Below are 22,488 nucleotides of genomic sequence, written 5' to 3' on the forward strand. Positions count from 1 at the left end.
ACCTTTCTTGACTTGTACTCAACTCAAGGTATAGACAATTGCACTTATAACTCCTGTCTATTATTCAATGTTCTAGCACAATCCATTACATTCTTCTCCATCATCAATGTTCTAGCACAATCCATTACAGATTTTTTCCTCCTTTCAACAATCCCATTTTGTGGAGGGGTCCTAGGTGCAGAAGTCTGTCTCTTGATTCTTCTATCATTATAGAATATATCTCTCATTTGATGTAAATTCTCCACCTCTATCAGATCTTAGACATTTCAAGATTTTGCTAGTCTTCTTTTCGACTCTTGCCAAGTCCACTTAAACATTTGAAAAGCATCATATTTTTGTTTCAGAAACATAACTATCATCATCCTAGAATAATAATCAACAAATAGGATAATTTACTTGTCACCTTTAAAGCTTTGCACATCTATTGGTCCACACAAATCGGTATGAACTAATTCTAGAATTTCTTTAGATGAGTGAGTCTTACTTTTAAAACTAGATTTTGTCATCTTACCTAACTAACATTTTTTGCAAATCACATTATCAGGGTTCTTTAGTTTAAGAAAACCTCTGACTCTTTTCATGATACTGATACTAACTAAATCTTCCAAGTTAACATGACATAACCTCTTGTGTACATCGTCAAATTCTACAACAAGACAAGTAACATCATTCATGTCAAGATAAAATAGATTACCTCTAGTCTGATCTCCATTTCCAATTAGTTTCCATCAATGTCATAGAGCTTTTCTTTTTTTTCCTCAAATTCAACTTTTCAACCTGAACTATTCAGTTGCGAGACACTCAAAAAGTTATAGTTAAGTCTTTTTACATAATAAGCATTGTCACACATGATCTTTTCTGTCATTTTTATTGATCATTTACCTTTTATCAGACATGGTGCATCATTACCAAATCTTACACTATTTCCATTGTAATATTAAAGGGTAATGAACTTACTTTTATCTCCATTCATGTGATGGGAACATCCATTGTTAATGATCCATCTGTCACTCTTGTTCACATAAGATACTAGTACAGTTGCCTCATCCTCATCAGAATCATCCTTCATAGTTGTTACCCATGTAAAAGCCCCATATATTCTTGCTCAATGTTTGTTTGATGACTCTGTACCCATTCCAGGTTTTGAACTTTGAACCTTGAACTCAATCGAGTACAATGTTTAAATTCATTAGTTTCTATTTCTGTCGGGCCTACAACGTAAACCTTTTTTGTACCTTTAAACTTGAAATTTGAACTAACTGAGTTCAAACTTCAAAGTTCAACCAACTTGTCCAAGTGGTAGTCGAGCTCGGTGTTAACATAAAGTACATTGAATTTTGGGCGCATTTTGAAACCAAACTTCGAACTACCATTCTTTTCAAACTTAATTTTTGTCACTCTTTTCCCTTTTGAAAAAGTTTATGATGGTTTCATATGCCTGAATTTCTATATATTCATGGCTTTGAATTTGAATATGAACTACTAAATAGTTCAAGGTTCAGTTCACGAGCCTAGAACATTCAAGAAGACTAGCAAGTGGCAGTACGAAAATGCATCAGGATCCTTCTGAAAGGCTAAAGTGACACCTTGCAATGAATGGTTGGTATGAAATGTGGTGGAAATATTTTTTATGTGCGAAGGCAAATACTCTCATCAATGAATTTAGTGTCTTTATCAAATCAGTACTTTCCATATCAAGTCATTATGTGAGTATCCATTTAAAGGCTTTTCTAGGCTTCTTTCATTTTCATTATGATATCAACAAAATGGTAAAAACTCACCCTTGTATGGAGTCATATGTGATCTGCAATAGGATTAATCATGGAAGTACATTTTTGTTTCTCCTACATGGTGAGTTTCTTTTATCTTTCTTAATGGTTACTATTACTTCTTTCACTTAAGTGAGTAACTCTGTTAACCACTTCCATTTCTAGTTGTTCTTATTATTTTTGAAAAGGATTTTTTGAGTTTTATTTTCATGGCTAGCTCTCACCCCAAGTTACCAAAAGAAAATCTTATCTCTTCCCTTGCTTGTTTCTTGCCCGCACTAAAAGATACCTTCCTTGCCGATGAAGATATGAACAAGCTGTTGGCTAGGTTCTCTAAGCCCAATCCCGATTCTATTAATGAAAAAATAGTCAATAGTAGATTGCTACAAGCTGTTGGTTTCCCAGAGTCAGTTCTTTGCCTAGAACTAGTTTTAGAATGCAAAAATAGATACGATGTCAACCAAAGATGCATAAGAATGTATCTAGGAGAAGTTATGGTCTATATAAATAGGGTTACAATTATGGGTGCTCTAAGTATTTTGCCACATGAGGTATATGAAGCTTGAACTATTGGCCTCTCAGACATTAAATTTTCAGCCAACCCAAACATGTTCTATAATGCCATTGCCAGGAACTGGTTACTCAAGCTGGAGAAAGGGGGATCTCGCCTTCCTCACCTGTTGACAAGAGATCACATGATCCCTCATATCAAAGATGTGATTACTCTCCTAAAGAGGATTAAAGGAAATAAACATATCTTTCACTAGGAAAATTGGATGTATTTCTTCATTTGAACTATTCTGAGTGATAAGAACAAGCACATTGATTGGGAAAAAATCATAGTTGATGGGTTGCACAAAGAACTTTCTCAAGCATGTGGAGTGTCTAGTTTTTATACGAGTTCATACCTATTTTATGTCCTGGCATGCTGTAAAGAATGGGTTGGGCTTCTGCACACTAATTGGATAAATAATATGCCTGTTTATGAATATTTCTCCTATTTGCACAAAGAAAAGGACAAAGATGAATTAAAGAGAGTGCAAGATACATTTCTTGCTAAGCTAGTCTTTGAGCTGCAAGGGAAAGAATAAAGAAGGTTAACAGAAGAGGCACCACAATTTGTATCAATCTACGACAATTTCTTCACCCAATTTTTTAATTTTACCTACATTTGAATCAGTGAGTATGAAGGAAGACCACTAAAACTACTGAGGCATTGCCTAGACAAATAAGTTTTGATGGAGGTTTGTAGACAGATAGCAGAAGTGGATGGAAACTGCAAAGCTAGGAGAGGTTATGGTTCTACATTTCCTATAGTGCTCGACCACTAAGATCCAAAACTATACAAGATGCCTTGGCTTTCAAACATGAACTTAAAGGCTTATATTGTTCACCTTGATTTTGATGATAAAGAATTTTCACATCCCCTATTTGAATTATGACCAAATTTCTCACATGTCCCTCAACTAGAAGACTTCTAGGCTGACTGTGATGATGACTATGAGGTCAAGAAGAGGTGGTGGTCTAGGTTGACCCTGAAGTAGATAAAAGAATTCAAGTTTTAGATGAATGTAAAAGGGGTACAAGAAAACCAAGGTGAAGAAGTCATTGATCCCTTTTTTATAACACAGGTTGAAGCCTTTCCTCTCCTAGAAATAGATTGGGATTCACTTGACAAAGATGATTTGCAATCCCAGACTAATCCAGTCATAGTGAGGACTAAAAATTGGTTAAATGAGAAAAGGTAATAAAAAATGAAAAATGCAAAGCAACCTATTCATGATACTGATACTGATAAAGATATCACCTTTTCCTCTCCAGGTATTTTGAACCCTGAAGTTGAAGTCCTATATGAGATTTAGAGTTCAATTCAACACATCAAGCCAACAAGGCAAACCTGTTCTCATACCAAGAAGGAGAAAAATTAGAAAGCTATTGAAAAGGATACTGGTATAGGTCCAATTGAGATAGAATCCAAGACTGAACCTCCTAAAGAAAGAACACAAGAAGTCATGGATCAAAATTCTCAACCAAAAAAAGGTGATGCTAATGCTTCTAGATCAATAATTGCCAATTATGTTTCCCCTGCTTTGCAAACACCTCCATCCAAAGGTACCTCTTCAACACTAAATTGGTTTGATATGTCAATAAGCAAGAAAAGGAGCTTGGTGCCTGTAAGTGTTTCAGTCAAAGACATGGTTGGGAAATGTCTAGGAAAGTCAACTAAAATCAAAAAGCCAAAATTAGAGGCTATGCTCGGTGTTGATGAACAAACAAGGGATTGGGTGGATGATGTAGTCAAACCATCTAAAGACAAAAATCTTGAGGACATCACTTCTCAAGACTACATGATGGAGAAAAGAGTTCTTGGACCAGCCTCTAGGGCCACAGATATGAAAATCCTTGATGTAGGACATGCAAGGGTCACGAGTCGTATATGGAAAGACTGGAAGGAAAAGAAAGAACTAAAATAGTTCGTTTGCATGCTGGTAGAATACATTCTTAATCTACAGAATGTAGAACCTAAATGTCAGCCTTGGGCTATTTCCATGATTGATGTGACCTCCCCGACAAATCAGTAGTTCATTGACTAGGTGAAAAGGGATAGGTTAGTTTCTAAAGCTTTTGATGAGTGGCTTGAATTAGTAGTTTATTGTGAAGTTCACTACATAGCTCACTTATCTAAGACAAAGGTGAAGGCTAAACAAATGATGGCCGACCTAGAAGAAAAGTTAAATGCATGACCTGAGGAGAAGGAAAGATGGGAAGATGTCATGGCTCACATCACCGAAGTTCGGGAATATGGAGCAAACAAATTCTTAGCTAAAAACAAAATTATGGAGTTGATGCAGACTTCTTATACGTCTCCATACCATCCTGGAATGGAGGAATATGGTCATAGAACAATGCCTCGATGAATGTTCAGAGCTAGTCAAAGAGCTCAATTGTCTAAAGGAAATCCTACATAATGATGTTAAATGCATCAATGTTGATATCCTAGGCAACAAGGATTAATTTAGCAAAGACTTGAAAGAGATAGAAGATGAGTGTCAAGACAAGCTACAAGCTCTCAAAGAGGCCAAAGAGGTATTTGCTACCAGCCTAATAGTTGTTGCCTAAACAAATTCCATGATTATTATCAGTGATGATCATCTAATGATGCAAATTAAGAAGATGGAACATGCCTATTGAGTCATTACCATTTGGCAGCTGAGAACAAAATAGTTGGGAGTCGTGCAAAAAAAGGAGATTGTGGATTTCAAAGTTGCTTACAAGGACTGAAAAATTGCAAGTGGCAATGCAACCATAGAGCAAGGACAATGGGAAAATTTAGTTGATATTTCAGTTACTTAGCTTAAACCAAGGCTTTAGAAATTTAATATTTTTGTTCCTAGGGTAGTTGTTTTATGGTTTTAGGCTTAGTATTTGCAACTCTCACTAGAGTTAGTTTTATAACTATTTTATGGGCCTTGTATGACTATATATATTTTAAGTTCAGGTATATTAAAAATTCCTATGTTGTACATGCAACCAATCAAATTTAGGGATGTTCTAAGAGGCAATATGGATCAACCTCAACTATTGATTCTTACCTAACCCTAGCCCACCTATGTTTACTTAAGGAGGTGAACCCTAAGGAGTTTGTAATGTGTGAATGCATGGAAGGAGACAAATGCTAAGTGTAGAGAAAGCATTCATGGTGGCTATGGAGGTTGTGAAAATGATCTAAATTGTAGAATTAGTTAGAGAGAATAGAGGAAAGAAGAGAGAGGACAAAGGAGAAATCCGATCAGAAGGATCAAGGATTTATTAGGAAAGAGAAGATCTGGCATCTAGCAACAAAGTGCTAACTGAAGGATCATGGTGCTAAATCATTTCCACAAGTGATGTAGACTAAATCTCCTAACAGAGTAGTCTTAATAGACTTGTGTAAATATCTTAACCAAGTGCTTGCTTTATTTTAATTTTAAGTCCTCTATCAAGGCACATTTTTAGTAGGGTGTTGAAATCCTTTGACAGGGTGAGACCTAACAATCTTTGTAAGCCTTTAACAGAGTAGACCCCTCATTGGGTAGATCATAGTTTATAGTCAGAATTATTGTAACCATAATTGGGGTACACTTTACAACTGCAGTAGTGAAGATTTGTGGGTGTCATCCCCACCATAGTTTTACCTTCTCATTGGAGGGTTTATGGGTAACAAATTTATTGTGTTATGTGCTATTTGTTTCATGCTATGGATGAACATGTGTAGTTAGCTATTTCAATTTATATGCTAAATTGCAAGATGGATGTGTGATGAATGTTTTATGGTTAAAGTTTTGAAGTGTTGATTAGCACCCCTCACACCCCCCCCTGCCTTCCACCTTGTCAAATTTGACTTTCTCATTGTTATTTCCAACAAGATTTATATAACATATTTGAGTCAATTTGCAAATATTTGATGTGTCCCATTTTTATATTATATTTTGTTCAATTACTTGATTCTTTATAATTAATTGTAGCACAACCTATCTATATTATATTAAATGTATTCCTTGCTTTATAATATATTCTTAAATTTGTACTTCTAATTTTGAGTAATACTTTCATGATACTCTTTTTACAAACTATAATTTATTCTCTATTTGGCTTGGAGCCTTTTTGTATTTTACTTTTCTTTTTGTTCTTATTTTTCTTTACATCTTTTTCCTAGTCATTTTTACATGGAACCAAATGTCATTCACTCCCTTGCTCCCATCACCATTTCTTTTGCGCTCTTTTAAAATCAGTCCTACTCTACGACTAATCATAGTATATCTCACTTAGCTTTCATATCCTAATAATGGATTACAAAGTGTGATTCTAAATGTTGATGCAAATAATTAAAAAAATTCCAATCCAAAAGGAACAACACTAGCCGAATATAGAAATGTTGCTAGCTTTCATAAAGAAGTCACAATTCTCTTCAACTTGTTGCATGGATGTGAGCTAATTAATAGGCATGAAGAGAATACTTAAGAATTGGTTGAAGAACCACCATGTGTATTGTTGGAATGTAAAGTCATCAAATGGTGTATGACTTGACTTACTATAAATAGAAATTTATTTTAGTGACATACCAAAGTCATAATTTTAACAATTGTTCTACATGTATTTGTGACTCTAAATTTAATAAGTGGTCTATAATTTGGACTCTGCAACTTAATCGTTATATGAAAATTGAAGTCATGATTGTTCATGCATTTTGAGCCTTGTTGTAGATGTGAAAAATCCTAAGAAATAAAATTGAGAGATATTCTCCCATGGTTTTTTTCTACAAAAATTTCACCAGGATTTTCCACATAAATTTTGTGTTATGTGTGTTTCTCCTTCTCTAAAGTTTTCTACACTCGTTAATTTTCATTACAATTGGTATCATAACAAGGTTATTTTTGTAGAATTCATTTGTTTAGAGTGGTGAGCAATGGCAGGAGGTTATGTTACCATATTTGAGGTCTAGAATTTTGATGGCTCAAATTCTTCCCTTTGGAAGCTGAAGATTCAAGCTTTACTGGTAAATGATGGTTGTGATTTAGCTTGCAAGGGAGTTTCATCAAAGTCTACAAATATGACTGCATCATATTGGAATACTATGGATAATATTGATAGAGCTACAATCCATTTATCTCTAGCAAATTCAATTTTGTTCAATGTTGTAGAGGAGAGATCTACTCATAGTTTATGGAGTAAGTTTGCAAAGTTGTATTAAAGGAAGTCTTTGGAAAATCAAATTTTGTTATAAAGACAACTATATAATTTGAGGATGCATGAAAATACATATGTGATAAATCTCCTGAATCATTTTAACACATTGAAAAGGAAGTTGGCTTCTGTGGTAGTTAAGATTGATAAAGAGGATAAGGTAACAATTTTTACTTTTCTCTTTGGTTGATAGTTGGGATCAATTGGTTATGGCTCTCAATAATTATGTACCATGTGGGAAGCCAGTCATTGAAGATGTGGTATCTTCTTTAATCTTTGAGGATTCAAGGAAAATGACATCTCAAAGATCCTCTTCTAACGAAGCCTTAGTCACTAGAGGAAGAACTTGAGAGAGAGCCAATTTTGATCATGGACAAAATTAAGTCCAAATCCAAGGGGCAAAAATAGGATAAATGTTAAACTATGAGAAAAATCAAAACAACAGAAGGGATTGTAGGTTGAAAAATGTTAGGATTAATCTCAGACAGAAAATAACAGTTACATGCAAATATAACCAATACCAGAGAATAGTGGATCGCATAAAAGAGAACACAAGACACCAAGATTTAACATGGTTCACCCAACCCCTGGGCATCCACCAATAGTGAGTCCATTATTATTATTATCTAGTGATTACAACCTAATTACAATCTGTAATCCCTTACAGCTCAATACTACCACAAGAACCAATTTTCACATCACACATATGAAAATCCCTAACCCTAAGCCTTTTTATAAAAGCTTTTTTCCACTTACAAAATTAGGGCTAGAATTAAAAAAAAATAGTAGTTGACTCCTTTTACAATATAAGGTCATTTTTGGCTTTGGGGGTGCTGCCCCCAAAAACCCCCATGGGGGTGTTGCCCCTTGACCCCACCCTATATTGCAATAGGGAGTGCTCCTCTTAGGGGCGTTGCCCCCAAATCCTCGTAAAAATAATCTGGAAGAAAACTACATCAAATAAAGCTCTGAGTTTGATTAGGCTCCACATGACAACAATCTCCCGCTTGGAGATTGATTAGACTCCATAATAATAACCTCCCACTTGGAGACTGATCATAGCACTGCTAAACTTGTAGCTCCCATTGGAATATCAAACCACCCTAGACATTGATGTTCTTTTATTCTATTCAGTTAGAAGACCAAACAAAGCTGAAGAGGAATGCAACTTCTCCCTTGTCACTACCTTTATAAACATATCCGTTGGATTGTTATTTGTATGTATCTTCTCCAACTTTAGTTGTCCATCATCTAAAATTGATCAATTAAAATGGTACCGCAACTGTATGTGTTTTCTCTTTGAATGTAGAGCTGAATTCTTTGCAAGATGAATGACACTTTGACTATCTGTAAACACAAAATTATCCTTCTGAGGGTGTCCTGATTCTTCTAAGAAGAACTAAAACCATATCATCTCCTTATCTGCCTTTGTAGCAACAACATACTCTGCCTCTATAGTGGATAAAGCATTAACCTTCTATAATCTAGAAGCCTAGCTCACAGCTATCCCACCAACAGTAAATACATAATCTGTAGTACTCTGCCTGGTATCAATATTCCCTACCAAATCTGAGTCAACATAGCCCTGTAAATCAGTAATAGAGCCCCCAAAGTGTAAACACTTACTAGATGTTCCTCTCAAATATTTGAGAATCCATTTAACTACATTCCAATGCTCAATTCCTAAATGCCTCATATACCTGCTAACAACTGCCATTATATGTGCAATATTTGGCCTTGTAAATACCATAGCATACATAAAGCTTCCTACAACTGAAGCATAAGGTACCTTGGACATCTTATCCTCCTCTTCTTGTGTCTTGGGACAAATCTCCTTAGTCAATTTCAAATGACTAGGTAAAGGTGTACTGATAGCTTTAGCATTCTCCATAGAGAAACATTGCAACACCTTCTCAATATAATCAGCTTGGGATAATGTCAATTTCTTGTTCTTCCTATCTCTATAAATCTTCATATCAAGGATTTTCTTTGCTGCCTCCAAATCTTCCATAGAAAATGCATGTGCTAGCTAGCATTTTCAACCCCTTAATATGATCAATTTTAGACACAACTACAAGCATATCATCAACATATAAAAATAAAATAATGTAGTTGTCATCATCCAACCTCTTAAAATAAACATAATGATCTAAATGACACCTGCTATATCCATGCTCATCCATAAACCTGTCAAATTTTAGATACCATTGCCGAGGTGCTTGCTTCAAGCCATATAAACTTTTCTACAATCTACACACTAAGTTCTCCTTACCCTTGACATCAAATCCCTATGGTTGTGCCATATATATCTATTCATCCAAATCACCATGAAAAGTTGTTTTAACATCAAGCTACTCCAAATGCAAATCTTCAATAGCCACAATACTTAAAACAATGTCATCTTAGCAATAGGAGAGAATATCTCATCAAAATCAATGCCTTTTTTTTATGCAAATTCTTTTACAACTAACCTGGCTTTAAATATTTTCTTATCTCCATCCTCTTCTTTTAACCTGCAAACCCATTTATTCTGTAAAGCCTTTTTACTTGTAGGCAACTTGCATAAATCTCATGTCTTATTTTTTTAGCAAAGAATCTATTTCTTCTTTCATTGCATACTCCTACTCAATCTTTGTATCCACTTGCACAACTTCATCATAACATTCTGGTTCACTAGCATCAGTAAGTAAAATAGAATACAAAGAAGGAGAAAATCTTTCTGGAGGTCTATTGGGCCTTGTTGATCATCTAACATTCATTGGTGTGTGTGGTATTTGTTGTTGCGGTTGTTGTAGATCATGAGGAATTACTAGAACATCAACTTTTGGAGTATCATCCAACACTATATAATCATCTTCTTTTTTCTCATGTTGTTGCAATAGATCTTTGTACAACACTTTCTCATTGAATATGACATCCCTGCTTCTTACAATTTTATGATTTTCAAAATTCCAAAGCCTATAACCAAATCCATTAATGTCATATCCAAAAAATACATATTTCTTTGACTTAGCTTCTAGCTTGGTTCTATTTTTAGAATCTATATGAGTAAATGCTTCACAACCAAAGGTTCTAAGAAAAGAATAACTCACCTTCTTACCACACAATGCTTCCTTTGGAATACCATAGCCCAAAGGAGTAGAGGGACCTCTATTAATCAAATATACAATAGTATTGATAACCTCTGCCCACATGTATAAGGGCAACCCAGTGTGCAACCTCATGCTTCTTGCACACTCCATTATAGTCCTATTCATGCGTTCAACCACTCCATTTTTCTATGGAGTCCTTGGAACAATTTTTTGTCTACAAATACCATTAGCGGAACAATAATCTTCAAATTCATGACTGCAATACTCACCACCTTTATCAAATCTAAGACATTTTAATTTTTTTCCAGTCTCATTTTCAACCAAACATTTCCATTTCTTAAAAGTTTGAAATACATCAGATTTTTGTCTAAGGAAATAAATGAATACTTTTCTAGTTGCATCATCAATAAATGTAACATAATAATGAGAGCCACTAAGGGAAGATACCTGAGCTGGTCCCCATACATCTATATGCACAAGCTCTAATTTCTCACTTTTATTTTCCTTCCCAGTTTTCACAAAACTCACTTTTGTTTTCCACGCACACAACTTTCATAGAAATCCATATTAACACATTTTAGACCTAGTAAAACTTTCTTTGAATGAAGTACTTTCATACCTTTCTCACTCATGTGCCCAAGTCTATTGTGCCACAACATTGTATCAGAATCTACAACAATTATTTGTTCTCCTTGCTTAACTGCAACAACTATTCATGAATATTTATTTTCCTCTAAAACAATCAAAGTAGAAGGAACAATATAACCTGTACAAAGATATAAGGAGCCTACTTTCACACCTTTTCCTACTACAAGAAAACCTTTTGAAATCTTCCAATTTTTATCATTAAAAGTAACTACACAACCCTCATCACCAAGTTGCCTTGTTGAAATTAAATTCTTACTCAACCTTGGAACATGTCTTACCTTATGTAGTAGCCAATGATTCCCTTTTGAAACTTAATCTTAACTTTTCCCTTTCCAATAATCTGACAGAGCTCATTATTCCTAAAATAAATAAGCCCAAAATCCCCTTGGACATAATCAATAAAATAACCTCTATGAGGTGTAGCATGAAATGAAGCACTAGAATATATAACCCATGAATCATCAACACTTTCTAAAGAAAGAAGCAAAGCATCCTCTTCGGATTTGTTACTTACCACATTTGCTTCCTTGTTCCATTCTGGTTTATCTCCTTCATTGTTCTTTCAAGTCCAATAATATTTCTTCTTATGCCCTGTTTTACCACAATACCAGTAATCTCTCAGTCCTTTGGATTGAGACCCCTTCCCCTTTGACTTTCCTCTTGATTTTCCACAATTTTCAGAATTACTTTCTCTCTCAGTCGTTCCACCTCTACTTTGTGCTTTTAAAGTACTTCCTGATGTAGATCCACTCGAGGTTTTCCTATGAGTTTCCTCACTCAAAATAACATCGATCACATCATCATATTTTAGGGTATTAGATCCAGAAATAGAATTACTCACAACCATTACCAAGCCATTCCAGCTTTCAGGAAAAGAACATAAAATCAAGAGAGCCCTAATTTCTTCATCAAGATTAATACCCATAGAAGATAACTGACTAATAACAATATTAAACTCATTTAAATGATCCACAATAGATCTACCTTCTACCATTTTCATATTAAATAAATGCTTCATGAGAAATATCTTATTTGAAGCGGAGAGTTTTTCATACAATTTCCCTAGAGTTTTCATCAACTCTTCCGTTGTCTTCACTTTTGTAATATTAAATACCATTGATGGTGTTAGGCATTACCGAATGCTCCCAAGTGCCTTTCTGTCTAAAAGATCCCAATCCCCATTTGTCATAGTTCCTTGGTTTTTAGTTTTTCCTACCAACGACTTCCATAAATCCTTCTAATAAAGATAGTCCTCCATTTTCATCTTCCATAACTAAAATTTTTGCCCATTAAACTTGTCAACCCTCAACTTACCCTCGTTTTCCATCGCTCCAACTCAACTGTGAGACTCCCACTCAACCGTGAGACCTTCCTGCAGAGGATTGCTAAAAAAAATGACGATGAACTAGCTAAAAAAAATGATGACAGTTTGGCTCTGATACCACTGGTTAGGATTAACCTCAGACAGAAAATAATATTTATATGCAAATATAACCAATACCAGAGAATAGTAGATCGCATAAAAGAGAACACAAGACACCAAGATTTAGTGTGGTTCACCCAATCCCTAGGCTACATCCACCAACAACGATTCCAATATTATTATTATCCAGTGATTACAACTTGATTACAATCTATAATCCCTTACAGCTCAATACCGCTGCAAGAACCAATTTTTCTATCACACATATGAAAATCCCTAACCCTAAGCCTTTCTATACAAGCTTTTTTTTTGCTTACAAAATTAGGGCTAGAATAATTTAAATAATAGTAGCCGATGCCTTTTACAATATAAGGTCATTTTTGGCTTTAGTGGCACTACCCCCAAAAACCTTCATGGGGGCGTTGCCCCTTGACCCCACCCTGTACTACGACAGGGAGCACACCTGGGGCGCTACCCCTTGACCCCATATTGGGGTGCTGCCCCCAAACCACTGTAGAAATAATTTGGAAGAAAACTACATTGAATAAACCTCTAATTCTGATTAGGCTCCACATCACAACACAAAAAGAAACCAAGGAGAATCCTACTACAACTACCTCTAAAGAAAATATTGCAGAAGTTCAAATGTCATTGGAAGATGGAGACATATTAGTTGTTGATTTAAGAAGCTATCTACTTAATGTTTGGAATCTTGATTCTGGTGCTTCTTTTCATGACTCCTCATAGATACTAATTTTCTTCTCACTGTGCTTGTGATGGAGGTATGGTTTATTTGGAAATGACAACCTGTGTGAGGCTATTTATGGAGAGTTAAGAATCAAGATGTTTGATAGAATGGTTAGAACTATTCAACATGTGCTTATTTAAAGAAATATATTCTTTCACCTGGGAGTGTTTGATGACCAAGGTTTTCAATTTAGTGGTGAAACTAGTTATCTAAAGGTAACAAAGGAAGTCTTGGTTGTTAAAAAGGACAAAATTTTGGCAATCTCTATAAGTTGTTAAGACTAACAATGGGGAGGATATTATTGTATCTGATGCAAATATCTACTCATTAACAAATTGGTAGAGAATAAAAAAGGTAAGAAAATTAAATGTCTAAGAATAGATAATGGAGGTGAGTTTTATTAAGCATAATTTAATTAGTTTTCTAGTGAACATGAAATTACAAGTCAATAATGGAGTGAGTTGGGTGTATGCTAAGCATTGTTGGTTTTGGAGTAGAAATTTTAGGTTGCGGATATTAACACAACTTGTTTCTTGATCACTAGATCTCCCACTATTACTGTTGATGTTAAAATTCTTACGAAATATGTAAAAGTAAGCTAGTTGACTACTTATTTCTTTATTTTTTTGTTATGATGCTTACCCATATACTGTTAGCATGAATGTTGATGGTATTCCTTTGGAGGAGTATCCTAAGCATTACTAGAATAGTTGGGAAGATTGTTAGCATGGTTGACATGTTGCATTCATGTTTGTGTTTGTCATTGATGTCAACATAGTATTGTTTCTATAGAGACTAGTACGGTAGAAGACAAAGGATGAGTTTGTACAAATTGAGTATTGATGATGAGGTCAAGTGTAGTTGAGGATATGTTCTACATTCTGTCTTGATGTTGTGAACAAGTGTACATACAGAGAGTCAAAGGCATGCAAGAGTTATTCAAGAATTATAGAGGACAATGTGCCGATAGGGTACCTGAGAAGTAGTTTCTTATATTTGGATTGTATCTCTTATCAGGGATAGAATCATGATGAGTGAAGTTAGACAGACAACAGACAACCTGATGATGACATCCACAAGTTTAGAGGTTGAACATGTGAGAAGTTGTATTTACTATGAGCCAGCAATGTTTTGTAATTACAAAAAGATGCAATGAATTGTAATGTCTTAATGAGGTCCTATTATAATTAATTAGGAAAGCCTTAAGGCCGACTCGATGAATTATTTTAAGGATATGGTATAAAGGAAGATTATTTTCCCTACGGTCAAGTATGAAAAGAGATGTGATTTGTGAATTGTGAAAGTGATATGCAAAGTTGGTAAAAATGTGTAAGCGATCAAAGGGATCAGTGTGTTGTAAGTTTAAAGATTTGGTATTGAGATCTGAGAAGGCATCTGGTGCGGTATTGGCATAATAAGAGGAAAGAGAAAGAGTTCGAGTTGCGAAGTTCAAATTCATTTCTACTATTCTACAAGGAATGGTATAGAGACCAATTGGATAGTGAGTTTGGAGGTATTGCCCCTGAAGCTGTTTTGACAGTGGGTCCATTTGCCTTCTACAACTCCTAACAGGGTTGGAATCTCCTAATAGGGATTCAAAGTCTCCTAATAGGGACTAATATGTATTGAATCTATTTCATTAGCTCCTAATAGAGTCCATCCTCTCTTAAAGAACTTTTATATTAGTACATCATTTTGTGGGTACCATCCACACTAGGGTTTTCCCTTTGATCAAAGTTTTCCTTAATTAACATATCTAGTGTTATTGTGTATGTGTATCTTCTTATGGTTGCTAATTATATTGCTCACATGCTTAATGCTTAATAAGGTTGATAAAAGTTATATTGTTCTGGTAACTGATTCACCCCCCTAGCCCTCTCAGTTATCTTGATGAAATTTACTTTCTAACAATTGGTATTAGAGCATTGGGTCCTTGAAGGAAAACCTTAACAACTTAAGGAGATCAATGGCAAGTCATTTCAGAAAAGAAAGTCCTAAGTTTGATGGAGTTTAACACATTTTCTATGTATTACTCCAAGATATTGGATGATGACAAAGAATGAGAAGTCTATTGTGGAAGAAAGGAAACTTGAAGAGTGTAGTGAAGTTGAAAGATATCTATTTATGTGTAATATGCTTGCTAGAGAAGCATTATTGTCAGCTCTTCTAGTAATAGATCTAAAGATGAAGATGAGATTATTTGGAAGATCTTGAAAATTAAACCTTGATACCACCATTCAAGTAGACAACGCAGATGATTAAGCAAGTGATACCTTGCACTAAGAAGTTTACCACAGAGACTCTTCTTGGAGAACTAGAAGCAGTAAAACTCAGCTTAAAGCAAACTGGAGATTTTCCTAGAGTGGAAATCACTTTTAGTGCATTAAGTATTTTTTCTTCCTTGTCAAGAAGTGCAAGCACCAGTGGAGATTTTACTAGCAACATCATATTTAGGTCTGAAGGGGACAAAAGGATTGAAGAAGGAATTGCATTGCTCGTAAGGAGAGAACCAAATGATAAGAGAATATAAATGTTGGACTTGCGATGAATTTGATCATTATGCTTTTAAGTGTCCTAAAAGAGAGAAAAAGTATAAGAAAAATTTCAACTCTAGAAGGTCTAGATATTGTTTGTATGCAAATGAAATGATGAGTCTGATGAAAGAATTCAGAGTGAAAGTGATGACGAATTAGGATTTGTAGCTATAAAAGAAGAAAAACTTGATATAGAAGTTAGTGAAGAGAAAGTCCAAGTTTTGCAAGTTGAAAAGAAAGTTGATTGGATCATAGATAGTGATTGTTCACATCATATGATTGGTGACATAAATAAATTTGTTAAGTTCAGTAGTCATGATGGAGGGATTGTTAGAGTTGGTAACAATGTGGCTTGTCATATCAAGGGGACAAGATCTATTACTCTAGATAGAAAGACTAGCACATATGATGCTTACTTTGGTGATGTATTAAAGCATAACCTATTGAGTTTTGGAAGGTTGGTTGACAAGGGATATCAGTTACAATTCACTACAAAATACATGCATTATCAAGGATAAAGATGGTAAGTTGATTGGCACTGGTACAAGATCTAGAGGTAATGTTTTTCAGTTGAACCCTATCGAGATGACATATTGATGGGTACACAACCCAAGAACAGAATGGACACAACAGAAAAGGAAAAATTATATTAACTGAGAAAATAAGCTAGTACAAACAGTACAGAGAAAATAAACTTCAGAACATGCCCTAAGGGCTTACAATAGTATAAATCTGGAGATAATTTCTCCTTTCAGCACCTCCTCTCAAACTCCACTCCGAACTGCCTTTTACAATGCCAGAAATCTCCTTAAATAGACCCCAGAGGGTTAAGGACTAGGAGTACATTCTAGAAAGTGCTAGTAGGCATCCACCGACCAAATAGAAGGTTCCGAAAGCTGCGTTAGAAGTCGGTGCAAATTTAGAAGAATCCAGAAACGGTAACCGAACTTTCGGGAGGCATAACTTTTGAACCGTAGCTCCGAATTACGAACTGTTTACATTTTCGGAAAGCCCTCAAAGCGCTCTATGGCCCTATGGACTAGCTTCACTCGTCCCCCATTTTTTGGCCCTTTTTGAGGTCATTTAATGCCCCTAACCTAACTTTGAAGCATTCTTAGGAGGCCTCCAAAACTCGAAAAACTGCAATAACTTTCAAACCGTGGGGCCTTTTGACCTGATTCTTTTTCTGAAATGCTCTAAATCACAATTACATTCATTTGGCCAATTCACACCTTCTAGGTCACCAAAATGATGGCCAAATTGCATGCTCTTATTTTTTTGAGATTTTCAAACACATCGATAGTGGAACTGTGAGAGTTGGAACCTTTATTTGACCCAAATGGGTATCCAAAAATGAAAACACATGAAACCAAAACTAAGTCTAAGTATATTTTTTTGGGTGACACAGGATTGCCCTTATACCTCTGGATGCTCCTGCATCAGACACCCAGGGTAGATTGAAAAGTGACCCTGTCACTTAATGGATGGTAGAGGAAATCCCAAATGGGAAACCTCAGCTGCTGAAATCCAAGTTGAGTCCTCGATCGTTCGTCCTTTCCATTTGACCAAATACTCTTCATACTGCCTGTTTTTGGTATTCCTACCCACACGATGATCTAAAATGTCTTCTATCTCCTCCTTCTTAGAAGCAAGAATTGGACATGGCTCTAACACCAGCTCATCATCTGCACCATCATCATGATACTCTGTTAAATCTGCAATGTTGAAAATGGGAGAAATGTGAATACCATCTGGTAGCTCCACTTCATATGCATTTCCTGAGTCATGTTTCTTCAAAATTTTGCAAGGGCCAAATTTCTTCATTTTCAGTTTATTGCAAGTACCGGCTGGAAATCTTTCTTTTCGTAAGTGCACCATGACTAGATCCCCTACTTGGAATTCCTTATGTCTTCTCCTTTGATCAGCCCTAGCTTTATACTCTTGATTCATCTTGATAATGTGTGCTTGAACCTCCTCATGTAGATGCTTGATATGTTCAGCAAATTCTTCCGCTTCAGCACTTGTCCTCTCCCCTTGTTCTATCTTTCTCAATTCTGGTGCAGTCCTTGGGCTACTCCCATATACAATTTGGAATGGTGATTTTCCAGTACTCCTATTTATAGAGTTATTATAAGCAAACTCTGCCTGTGGTAGAATCAAATCCCATCCCTTGGGCTTATCCCCAACTAAACATCTCAGCAAATTGCCCAAACTTCTATTTACCACTTCTGTTTGACCATCAGTCTGCGGGTGATGCGTGGAACTGAATTTTAGGTCTGTTCTCAACTTCTTCCACTATGTCCTCCAGAAATACCCCACAAATTTAGTATCTCTGTCAGAAACTATACTCCTTGGAAGACCATGTAGTCTTACCACCTCTTTGAAAAACAAGTCTGCAATATGGATAGCATCGTGAGTTTTGTGGCATGGAATGAAATGTGCCATTTTGGAGAACCTATCAACCACCACGAATACTGAGTCATTACCCCTTTGTGTCATTGGTAATCCAAGAACAAAATCCATACTTATGTCCTCCCATGGCCTTGATGGAACAGGAAACGGCTGATATAGACCAGTATTGTGACTAAACCCCTTGGCTACTTGAGAAACCTGGCAACTTTGTACGAACTTCTTCACATCCTATGAAATTTGAGGCCAAAAATAATGTTCTCTAAGAATGGAAATGGTCTTATCTCGACCAAAATGTCTTGCCATCCCTCCACTGTGTTTCTCCTTAATCAGATTTTCCCTCATGGAACTCCTTGGAATGCACAATTGACTACCTTTGAACAACATGCCATCTTAAATCAAATAGTCTAACCACTTGGTTCTATCTACAGCAACAGGTTCTTTACAAGCTTTCCATGCTTCAGCAAAATCAGGATCCTCAGGGTACAAATTCTTGAGTTCATCAAACCCAACTACTTCAACCTGCATTACTGTAAGCAACAATTGTCTCCTACTTAGCGCATCTGCAACCCTGTTAGATTTTCCACTTCTATGCTTCAACACAAATGTATAACTCTGCAAGCACACTACCCACTTCATATGCCTCTGATTCAATTTACCTTGGCTATTTAGGTACTGTAATGCTTGATGATCAGTATACAAAACAAATTCCTTTGGCAATAAATAATGCCTCCATTTCTTTAAGGCCTGAACTATTGCATAGAACTCTTGATCATAAATAGAGTACTTCTTCTTTGCATCATTCAATTTTTCACTAAAATATGCAATAGGCTTACCTTCTTGGCTTAATACAACCCCAATAGCGCTGCCACTAGCATCACAATCCACCTGGAACACTTTTCTAAAATTTGGAAGTGCCAACACAGGCTGTTCTATCACCTTCTTCTTCAGCAATTGAAAACTTCTCGTAGCTGCTGCAGTCCATTTGAACTCTTTTCTATCCCCTCTTATTGTATCAGTTAGGGGTGCACATATGCCACTGAAATTCTTAATAAACTTCCTGTAAAAACTAACTAGACCATGAAATGATCTTACCTCAGTAGCCGACCTTGGAGTAGGCCATTCCAAGATGGCTTTTACCTTCTCTGGATCCATTTTAAGACCTTCGGGTGATATAACAAACCCCAAATAGACTAACTCCCTTTTTGCAAAGACACACTTCTTTAGATTAATTAACAGTTTCTCTTCCCTTAGCCTTTCAAGGACACTACGAATATGCAGTAAATGTTCTTCCAAAGTCTTGCTGAAAATTAAAATATCATCCAAACAGACAATAACAAATTTTCCCAAGAACTTCTTAAGTACCTCATTCATGAGCAGCATGAAGGTGCTTGGGGCATTCGTCAATCCAAAGGGCATGACTAACCACTCATAAAGACCCTCCTTGGTCTTGAAGGTTGTTTTCCACTCATCTCCTTCTCGAATCCATATCTGATGATAGCCACTCTTTAGATCTATCTTTGTGAAGTACTGAGCTCCACTCAAGCAGTCCATAAGATCATCCATCCTTGGCAAAGGAAATCGGTACTTGATGGTTATCCTATTTATAGCTCAGGAATCTATACACATCCTCCACTCTCCATCCTTCTTTGGTGCGAGTACTACAGGTACTGCACATGGACTCAGGCTCTCTCAAATCAAGCCCTTCCTCAATAGCTCCTGAACCTGTCTATTTAGCTCCTCTGTTTCAGTAGGAGTCATCCTGTGAGCAGCCTTGTTAGGCAAACTAGCTCCTGGAATTAGATCTATCTGATGACTGATTTGCCTTACTAGTGGCAATCCATCTGGAACATTATTAGAGATAATATCTCCAAACTCCCCTAGTAAATCTCAAACTTCAAATGGTATTTCACTACTACCTTCTTTATCTTTCCTAGGAATCAAAGCATAGCACATATGCTGATGTTTCATGCCATCTAAAAACTTCCTTCCATCCACAAGACAAATACTAGCACTGCTACATACCTTTTCACCTTCCTTTTTCATGGGCTTCAATTTGTGGCGAACTCCATCCTTTGTTAGAGAGTATGTGTTTGCATGTCCGTCATGTATTGCATGTCTATCAAACTGCCATGGTCTACCCAACAATAGATGGCAAACATCCATCGAAATAACATCACAGAGAACTTCATCATGGTAACTCCCAATTTTGAATTTTACTAAACATTGTTCACTTACCAGGACCTTATGATCATCTTTTACCGAAGAAATTCGATAGGGCTGGGGATGTTTCTCCCTCTTGAGCTTCAGCTTAGAGACCATCTCTTCTGATACCAAGTTATCAGTGCTGCCACCATCAATGATCACATCACAACATTTATCCTCACACTTGCATCTGGTATAGAACAAACTCCTTCGTTGTCCTGGTTCATTCTCACCACTTAGTAGGACTCTTTCATTTACCAAGGTCTCTCCTCTTTCTGCATCCTCTGAATGTGATGATTGTGCATCCTCATCCACATGAGCAACCCTAGCTTGGCCCTCAGTTCTCCTATCTGTCCTTCCTTGTCGTTGAGGGCATTCAAAGGCGCGATGACCTTCTTCATTGCAATGGAAACAGGTACCACGAAAGCCTCCTCTTCCTTGTCCACGTCCCCTACCTCTTCCTCTCTGATTTCCAAAGTCTTGATCGTGGGAGCGGTTGAAGCCCTCATTCCTCTGGTTCCTGCTAGTACCCTCATCTTCATTTTTCTTTTGAGTTTCATTGTGGCCTCCAGATGATCTACCGCTTCCCCTTCCTCCTTGACCGCGCCCTCTTTGTCTTCCTTCAAACCTCTTATTCAGCTTCTCTTCAACTCATAGGAAAAACTGGTATGCCTCTTCAACGCTGGTCATTCTTACCAGACTTAATTCCTCCTGGATGCTAGGTCGCAACCCATTGATATAACGAGCAACCTTCTCCTTATTTGCTTTTGCATGTCCCGCTCTAATCAAGAGTCAGTAAAACTCCTCTGTATATTCTTGGACTGATCTTCCTACTTGCTTTAACGCATGCATCTTCTTAAACAGATCTAGCTCATAGTCCATAGGAATGAACTGCTTCTTCAATTTGTCCACCATGCGATTCCATCTTGTGATCTTCTCCTTTCCTCTTCTATTTCTTTCCAATTGAACCTCTTGCCACCAGATTTTGGCATGGCCTTTCAGTTTGGCCTTTGCAAACTTAACCCTATCTGGGTCCCTGATATCCTCATACTCAAAGTATTCTTCCAATTCATTGATCCAATCGATCAACTCATCTGGTTTCAGATTTCTTGAAAATACACCCACTTCAATTGTGGGTCTTTTCCCAAACTTAGTAATGGCTCTAAAAAGCCTTTCCTCTGCATGATTCAGAACTTCCCCATCAAATTCCTCTTCTAGTCCCATTACTTCTTCTTCATTTTCATCCTCACTGTTGTCACCAGCGGCAACATTTGCTCCTCTACGGAGCTCCTCTTGCAATGCCTTCACCTGCCTTTGGAGGGCTCTAACCTCCTCAGGATTAATAGCTCTGGCCCTTCCACCATGCTCTCTTCATGGAGGCATCTTCTAACTCGAACCCACAACCACACAGTCCTGGTGCAAACTGCCTCACAGTCGGCGCTTTGTCTACACACTTAGGAAAACCTGCTCTGATACCACTTGATGGGTACACAACCCAAGAACAGAATGGACACAACAAAAAAGGGAAAATTATATTAACTGAGAAAATAAGCTAGTAGAAACAGTACAGAGAAAATAAACTTCAGAACATGCCCTAAGGGCTTACAATAGTATAAATCTGGAGATAATTTCTCCTTTCAGCACCTCCTCTCAAACTCCACTCCAAATTGCCTTTTACAATGCCAAAAATCTCCTTAAATAAACCCCAGAGGGTTAAGGACTAGGAGTACATTCTAGAAAGTGCTAGTAGGCATCCACCGACCAAATAGAAGGTTCTGGAAGTTGCGTTAGAAGTCGGTGCAAATCTAGAAGAATCCGAAAATGGTAACCGAACTTCCGGGAGGCATAACTTTTGAACCGTAGCTCCGATTGACGAACCATTTACATTTTCGGAAATCTCTCAAAGCGCTCTATGGCCCTATGGACAAGCTTTGCT

The sequence above is a fragment of the Cupressus sempervirens genome, chromosome 6, assembly GCF_028749045.1.
Source record: "Cupressus sempervirens isolate cs-2001-9-10 chromosome 6, ASM2874904v1, whole genome shotgun sequence".
NCBI classification, from domain to species: Eukaryota; Viridiplantae; Streptophyta; class Pinopsida; order Cupressales; family Cupressaceae; genus Cupressus; species Cupressus sempervirens.